The sequence below is a fragment of the Mustela nigripes genome, unplaced genomic scaffold (assembly GCF_022355385.1).
Source record: "Mustela nigripes isolate SB6536 unplaced genomic scaffold, MUSNIG.SB6536 HiC_scaffold_77, whole genome shotgun sequence".
In the NCBI taxonomy this organism is placed as follows: Eukaryota; Metazoa; Chordata; class Mammalia; order Carnivora; family Mustelidae; genus Mustela; species Mustela nigripes.
The window spans coordinates 613,550-622,725 of record NW_026739492.1 but is presented as its reverse complement, the minus strand read 5'-3'; the positions used below and the strand labels follow the sequence as shown (position 1 = coordinate 622,725).

Below are 9,176 nucleotides of genomic sequence, written 5' to 3'. Positions count from 1 at the left end.
TAAACAGATCATTTGAGCTGCCTTATGAGAATGAATTAATGGAGGCCAGAATGAAAGGGAAGAGATGTGGCAGGAAGCTAGTTTAGGGGGCTGGAGAATTTGTGGTTGGAGGAAAATGATCAAGTTTGTGAACTATTTTAAATGGGAGTTAATCAGAATTGTTAAAAGTATCAATATGTGATATGAGAGCAAGAAAAGCATGAAAGACATCATGACATTTCTTGTCTGAGTAATGACTTGGAACATAGTACCATTTAGTGAGATGGGAAACACCTGTGTTTGTTGCTGAAAATTAAAAATTTAGTCTTATTAGTTCTGAATTAATATTGAATTAGAGAGGTTCAGAGTCAGAGATATTACATATGTGAAGTTCAAAAATTAAGGGAGAGACCCAACATTGGAAACATTCCACATTTTTGGTCAGGAAAAGGAGGCATATCCAGCCAGAGATCTCAAGAAAGAAGTCTCAGTGAGGGAAGAGACAATCCAGGGTGGTGATCTTTCACTCCTAATTTGAGCCACTCAGTTTGAAAATGTCAGTTACCTTTAATCAGTCTCAAGTATTTCCCTTTTGTGACTTTATAAACTGTGTACCTTTTCATGGAATTCTCTTGCTCTCTTTTCTTGTCTTTCCACTTTTTCTTTAAAACTCAGCGGAAGCATTTCTTCCTCTGGGGAGTCTTCTCTGATTGTTAGTTTGACATATTCCTACCCCTGAACTTTACATTGTGCAACTGTTTTTATACTGACACTTTTAACGTTGGTGATTATTAGGTATGCTATCACTGAATATAGGAAACCATGGCTAATTCAATTTGGGAATCACCTCTATGAAACATCGGACAAAAACAGGTACTCCTGCCACATTTTTTAATTGAATGAATCAATAAAAGGTTAATCTTATCATGTATTTAAAAGTTTTCTCCCTTGTTTTATAGATCAGCCTGGTTCTAATATGAGAAGTCATCTCCTATGCAGACTAGATGGAACCACCAAACAACGTAACTTACTTTGTCCTCTTGGGGCTCACCCAGGATCCAAAGGAACAGAAGATTCTTTTTGTTATGTTCTTACTCTTTTATATTTTGACTGTGGTGGGAAACCTGCTTATTGTGGTGACTGTAAGTAATACCCGGGGCTCACCTATGTACTTTTTTCTTGCTAACCTATCTTTTATGGATGTCATTTATTCCTCTTGTATTTTCCCCAGATTGATTTCAGAGGTTTTCTTTGGGAAAAGTACCATATCCTTTCAATCTTGTATGACCCAGCTCTTTATAAATCATCTTTTTGGTGTCTCAGAGGTCTTTCTTCTGCTAGTGATGGCCCATGACTATTATGTGGCCATCTGCAAGCCCTTGCATTATTTGGTGATCATGAGGCAATGGGTGTGTGTTGTGCTGCTGGTAGTGTCCTGGGTTGGAGGTTTTCTGCATTCAGTAATTCACGTTAGCACAATTTATGGGCTCCCATTCTGTGGCCCCAATGTCATTGATCATTTTTTCTGTGACATGTATCCCCTATTGAAACTGGTCTGTGCTGATATGCATGTGGCCGGCCCGTTAGTGGTGACCAATGGTGGAGTGATCTGCAGTATTGTGTTTGTGTTCTTGCTCATCTCCTATGGTATCATCCTGCACTCTCTAAAGAACCTTAGTGCAGAAGGGAGGCAGAAAGCCCTCCAGACCTGTGGTTCCCACATCACTGTGGTGGTCTTCTTCTTTGTTCCATGTATTTTCATGTGTGCAAGACCTGCTAAGACCTTCCTATTGACAAATCATTGACTGTGTTTTATACAGTCATAACCCCCATGTTGAACCCACTGGTCTACACTCTGAGAAATTCTGAGATGGCAAATGCCATGAAGAAGCTCTGTAAGAGAAATATATCAAATAGCAAATAAATGCATCATCAAGATCATAGTTTATCATTAGAGCCAATCTCCTCAAATGTTAAAGTCCATTTTAGTGTAAATGCCTTTACATTCTGAGTCAATAATTTGTAATGAAGTAGTCAATGCAGTTTTATAGTTGCATGAATTGTTATTTATTTTTAATATTTTCATTCTGGTAAAATTAATATATAATGTTTTCTTATTGTCATATACACAATAGCATGATTTAACAGTTCTATGCATAGTGGTCACCATGAGTAAACTCCTAATCTCCATATGGGCTGCATATTGATGAATTTTTGTAGTTACCTTAATTTAATTAATTGTTATGTTTAGTATTATTACTTATTTTCTCACTATTATTTTCATATTTAGTTGGGTTCCTGTCTTTATTTTTTTTTAACATAGAGTGCTTTATTAGTTTCATGTGTGCAGTATTATAATTCAACAGTTCTATTCATCACCAAGTGCTTACAACAACAAGTGCACTCCTTTATCTCCATCACCTATTTAACCCATCCCCCCTTCTTCTCTGGTAGCCATCAGATTGTTCTCAATGATTAAGAGTCTGTTTCTTGATCTCTCTCTCTCTTCTACCTTTTCTCATTTATTTTGTTTCTTAAATTCCATATGTGTGAAGTCATATGGTATTTGTCTTTCTCTGACTGACTTATTTTGCTTGGCACTATACTCACTAGCTTCTTCCATGTTGTTGCAAATGGCAAGATTTCCCTATTTTTTTATGTTGGATACACACACACACACACACACACACACTCTCACACACACATATACATACACACTTGGAAGCTTCCATAATCTGGAAGATTTTAAAGAAATATGGTACAAATGTCAGGATAGATTTATCCTTTTAAATTAGTGTGTATTTGTGTATTCTTTGGGTAAATACCCAGTAGTGCTATTGTTTGATTGTTGCCTAATTTTATTTTTAAGTTTTCGAGGGACCTCCATACTGTTTTAAGATGGCTGTAGCAGTTTGATTTCCCAGCAGCAGTACATGAGTGTTCCTATTTCTCTACATCCTTGTCAACATCTGTTTCTTGTGTTGTTGATTTTAGACATTCCAATGTGTGAGGTGATATCTAATTTGTAGTTTTGACTTGCATTTCCCTGAAGGTAAGTGATAATGAACATCTTTTCCTGCTGGCCATCTGTATGTTTTTTTTAGAGAAATGTTCATTCATGTAGTTTGCCCACTTTAAAACTGGATTATTTGTGTTTTGGGGGGTGTTGAGTTTTATAAGTTCTTATATATTTTGGATACTAGCCCTTTAGATCCCTGTTTTATTTTTGTTCTATTTATTGCACTAGTTAACATACTGAATGTTATGTAGACCATTATCTTTATTTTGTTTGCATGATATATGAAATTCTTAGTGTATTTTACCTTTTAAATAAAAAATAAATTAGAATAGATTATAATAAATACTAAAAATTGAATCTATACAAAGTGAGAAACATTGTAGAATAAACCTTTACCCATCCCTCACCAGAATCTCTATTCTAAGATTGTTCAATTAGTAACCTTTGGTAATAAAATATATGTGTGTTTTTGTCTAAATGTATAACTTTTGCATTTACCACTCAGTCTTCTGAAGATCTTTACATACTAGTCTATATAGATATAACTCATTTTCAGCTTCCTCAATGTATTTAAATCTTCTTTATGAAGATACAGCAAAATTCATGTTTCCAGTCCTTTTCATGTTTTCCCCAATTTTATTTTGTTGTAGCCAATAACTAGGATAAAATTCTTTTGAAAATTTTTAAGTATGAGTTTTTGGTTCAAATAGTATTTAAATATTGTATTTAAGTATTTAAATATTGATGTTTGCAGTTATTGGTGATATTTCAAAAAGTCAAGAATGTTGTTGTTTTTCCAGCAGTAATTTAGATGTTTACACTCTTTTTTCCTTAATATATTAACGTGATTATCTACATTGAAGGATTTTATTATATGGGATTGTTATAGCATTTCTGCTTTATTTTTATAAATTAAAATAGCCTATAGGTTCTGTTTTTGTGTAATACTTTCTAGGTTCGATATCAGTTTATAAATAGAGCTTTATGAGGCCATCCTTTAGAAGCCATCCTAATGGCTCCTTACCCCCAACCATTTCTCATCTCTCTGTTAGACTTAATGTTTTCTTTTATACTTATGGTAGCACTGTTGACCAGCTAATATTTTATCCATTTCACTTTAAAAATTTTGTTTCATTATCTGTTCTCCCACTAGAATGTATTAACAGCAGTGTTAGTGCTGGGCATGGTAAATAATTGAGTGAATGGTTTATGGAGAGAATTAGGAATCTGATTTTTTAAAACTGATTTTTAATCAGTTTAAGTAGCACTGGGGTGATATTTTATTTGAAAACTTGTGAGTAAAATTGCACTTGGCATTTATCGTTCATCTTTTTTGTGGGAATTTTTTGTTAACGCATTATGTGCATTTATTCTCCTGTTCCTTATAGACACTATGAGGTTGATACTATACTTGGACCCATTTTGTGGTGTACAATGGAGGTTCATTGGGGTTAAGTAGGTTCCCCATGGCCACCAACCTGTGAGAGTGTCGATGCCAAAGTCAATCCCCAGACTTAAGTCTATGTTACTAATCACATCTCTACAGCTGCTTCGTTGATGGAATTCTCCCACAAAGGCATCTCAGGTTGGTGTTTCCTTGATGGTTAGTTTTTCTGATCTGATTTTATTTATTTATTTATCAACATGTAATATATCATTTGCTTCAGAGGTACAGGTCTTTCATCAGTCTTGCACAATTCACAGCACTCACCGTAGCACATCCCCTCCCCAATGTCCATAACCCAGCCATCCTATTCCCCCACCCCATGACCCAGAAACCCTCAGTTTATTTCCTGAGATTAAGAGTCTCTTTTGGTTTGTTTCCTTCCTGATCCCATCCTGTTTCATTTTTTCCCCTCTCTACTCCAAGACCCCTTGCCCTGCCTCTCAAATTCCTCATATCAGAGAGATCATATGATAATACGATAATTGTCTTTCTCTGATTGACTTATTTCACTTAGCACAATATCCTCTAGTTCCATCCATGTCATTGCAAATGGCAAGATTTCATTTTTTGATGGCTTCATTATATATATATATATCACATCTTCTTTATCCATTTATCTGTTGATGGACATCTAGGTTCTTTCCATAGTTTGGCTATTGTGGGCATTGCCACTATAAACATTTGGGTGTGCATGCCCCTTCAAATAACTACATTTGTATCTTTAGGGCAAATATTCAGTAGTGCTATTGCTGGGTCATAGGGCAGCTCTATTTTTAACTATTTCATTGAGTGTACTTGCTCTTTTTAAAAATTTTTTTAAAAGATTTTATTTATTTATTTTACAGACAGAGATCACAAGTAGGCAGAGATGCAGGCAGAGAGAGAGAGGGAAACAGGCTCCCTGCTGAGCAGAGAGCTCAATGTGGGGCTAGATCCCAGGACCCTGGGATCATGACCTGAGCTGAAAGCAGAGGCTTTAACCCACTGAGCCACCCATGTGCCCCTATTTTCAACTTTTTGAGGTTGTTTTCAACTGTTTTCCAGAGTGGCTGCATGAGCTTAATTTCCACCAACAGTGTAGTAGGGTTCCCCTTTCTCCACATCCTTACCAACAGCTGTAATTTTCTGACTTGTTAATTTTAGCCATTCTAATTGGTATGAGGTGGTATCTCACTGTGTTTTGATTTGTATTTCCCTGATGTCGAGTGATGTTGAGCACTTTTTCATGTATCTGTTGGCCATTTGGATGGCTTCCTTGCAGAAATGTCTGTTCATGTCTTCTGCCCACTTCTTGATTGGATTATTTGTTCTTTGGATGTTGAGTTTGACAAGGTTTTTATAGATTTTGGATAGTAGCCCTTTATCTGATATGCCATTTGCAAATATCTTCTCCCATTCTGTTGGTTGTCTTTGGTTTTGTTGACTGTTTCCTTTGCTGTGCGAAAGCTTTTGATCTTGATGAAGTCCCAATATTTCATTTTTGCCCTTGCTTCCCATGCCTTTGTTTCAACATCTGCAAATCAATCAATATGGTACAAAACATTAATAAAAGAAAGAACATGAACCATATGATACTCTTAATAGGTGCTGAAAAAACATTTGACAAAGTACAACATCCTTTCTTAATCAAGCCTCTTCATAGTATAGGGATAGAGCATACATACCTCAGTATCATCAAAGCCATCTATGAAAACCCACAGTGAATATCATTTTCAATGGGGAAAAGCTGAGTGTTTCCCCTAAGGTCAGGAACATTGGCAGGACTGTCCACTATCACCACTGCAATTCAACATAGTATTAGGAGTCCTAGCCTCATCAAATTCTCACTCTTTGCAGATTATATGATATGTTATGTGGAATATCCAAAATACTCCACCCCAAAGCTACTAGAACTCAGACAGGAATTCAGTGAAGTGTCAGGATATAAAATCAATGCACAGAAATCAGTTGCATTTCTATACACCAATAATAGCAAGACAGAAGAAAGAAATTAAGGAGTTGATCCCATTTATAATTGCACCGAAAACCACAAGATACCTAGGAATATACCTCACCAAAGAAGCAAAGAATACATACTCAGAAAACTATAAAATGCTCATGGAAAAAATTGAGGAAGACACTAAGAAATGGAAAACTCTTTCATGCTTATGGATTGGAAGAATGAATATTTTGAATATGTCTATGCTACCTAAAGCAATCTACATGTTTAATGCAATCTCTATCAAAATACCATCCATTTTTTCAAAGAAATGGAACAAATCATCCTACAATTTATATGGAACCAGAAAAGACCCTGAATAGTCAGAGGAATGTTGAAAAAGAAAGTCAACTTCGGTGGCATCACAATTCCAGACTTTAATCTCTATTACAAACCTGTAATCATCAAGACAGTATAGTACTGGGACAAAAACAGACACATAGATAAACGGAACAGAACAGAGAGCCCAGAAATGGACCTTCAACTCTATGGTCATCTAGCCTTTGACAAAATAGCAAAGACTATCCAATGGAAAAAAGACAGTCTCTTCAACACATGGTGTTGGAAAAATTGGACAGCCACATGCAGAAGAATGCAACTGGACCATTTCTTTATATCACACACAAAAATAGTCTCAAAATGTATGAAAGACCTCATTGTGAGTTGGGAATCCATCAAAATCCTTGAGGAGAACACAGGCAGCACCCTCTTCAACCTTAGCCACAGCAACTTCTTCCTAGAAACATCACCGATGGTTAGTTTTTCATCCATGTTACTGATTTCTCTTAAAGATATCAATCCATTGATATTTCTTTCTCTGTCATTGTTAGTTCCAGTAAATTATGTTTCCTTAGATAATTGTCCATTTCATTCAGGTTCTTGCCATTATTTGCATAAATTGAGTAATTAGTATCTGGTGATTCTTTTTTTTTTTTTTTACTGTGCTGTAGTGATATTTATAATTTTTAAAATTTATAAACAGTAAGTTAGCATAATTTCAAACTTATGCAGCCCTGATTATTCCAAAATCTGAACAGGAAGTTTGTAAAGGGTCAGGGATTTTCAAATTTTGACAGCCAAGGTGTTACCTTTCTCTAGTTTCAACTGACATTTACCTCGAAAGAGTCAAATGTCCTCTTGAGCACTGTAAAATAACAGGACAGACAGTTGTGTGTACCATACACTTTGTGAGTGCTAGAAATTCTGGCAGAGATGTTGGCCAGAGAAGAGACAGGAGCCCTGCAGGAATTAAGAATGAGCCCCATCCTCACCTCCCACGGTGAAAGCAGTAACATCATGCTGACAGTCACAAGAATTCATCCGATAATCTTATTTTGGTTTTAAAGATGTATGTATGTATGTATGTATGTATTTGGGGCAAGTGTGGGGAGAGGTGGAGGGAGAGGGAAAGAGAGAATCCCAAGCAGATTTCACACTGAGCAAACCCGAGACAATGCTTGACCCCATGACCTTGAGATCATGATCTGGCGTGATATCAAGAGATGGACATTCTACCAACTGAGCCATCATGGTGCTCCTGATTCTGCTTCTTGGCTAGGATTCATGTCTTTTCTTCACTACTTTCAACTAGTCCCTACGTCAAGGGTCAGAGGTAGCCTTGAACATTCTTATTCTCACTGTATGTTGTATTTCGATTATACCATAAAGCATTACATAAAGAAGAGGAAAATTCTGCTTTTAAAATCACCATGAGGGGCACCTGGGTGGCTCAGTGGGTTAAAGCCTCTGCCTTCCGCTCAAGTCATGATCCTAGGGTCCTGCGATCGAGCCCCTCTGCTCAGTGGGGAGCCTGCTTCATCCTCTCTCTCTCTGCCTGCCTCTCTGCCTACTTGTAGTCTGTCAAATAAATAAATGAAAATCTTAAAAAAAAAATCACCATGAAATAAGTGAGGTGGTTTAGGATTTCTTTATTCAGCATGACACTGATTTTGGATTTAAGACTTACATTTTTATTATATATTAGGAAATACCCATCTATGCTCATAATATAATAGTACATTTTGCTGGGTTTGGCCAGCAAACCCTGAAGCAGCAAATAATATTGCTCCAGATACCTTAGTAGGAGAAAGGAGAGGGCCTGGAAGCAGACACTTTAGGGGCAAAGGTCCCAGGCCAGACTCTGCTTCTACTTTTATTGTGAATGTTATCAATCCAACAATGGAATAAGAAAGGAAGGAAGGTATGGTAGGCTGTAATACTCCAGACAGTGATTGGGAGCATTGTGTGAATAGAACAAGCTGTGCTCCTGATGGATATGCATGTAGGGAGTGTCTGGAGCATGTGACTTCCAAAGATAAGTGCTTCTCCTAAATCAAGCATTTATCTCTGGATGAGTGCATTGAGCCACAATGAGGATCTGGTTAGTTAGAGCCCCTGGAAAGCCCCTTTGCTTTTCTACTAGTCTGATCCAGGGAGGCATGGGTTTATTAAATATTATCTAGCCAAACACTATGAATTCCCACATTTTTTGAAAGTGAGATAGAATTAACTATGTTTAAGAGCTTAGAAATACAATCATGTGTTTTTTTTTTCCTTGACCTATTTTCATCTGATATAGGTAAATTTAAAAATATATAATTATCATTGTACTGGGAAGGTTCATTCAGCACAAGAAGGGGTAACAGGGTCTAAATTTACCCTTCTGCCTAAAACATCAAACAAGATGGAAAATATGCAAAATACTGGTTTTCAAGACTAGACATCAGAAGGAGTGATCACTGAGAGATGAGAAA

At 36.5% G+C, this 9,176-nt stretch overlaps 1 pseudogene; it reads left to right on the top strand.

Annotated features, from left to right (window-relative positions):
* Nucleotides 1-983: 983 nt before the first annotated feature.
* LOC132008295 (olfactory receptor 4A47-like) lies at nt 984-1,903 on the top strand (annotated as a pseudogene).
* Nucleotides 1,904-9,176: the final 7,273 nt, after the last annotated feature.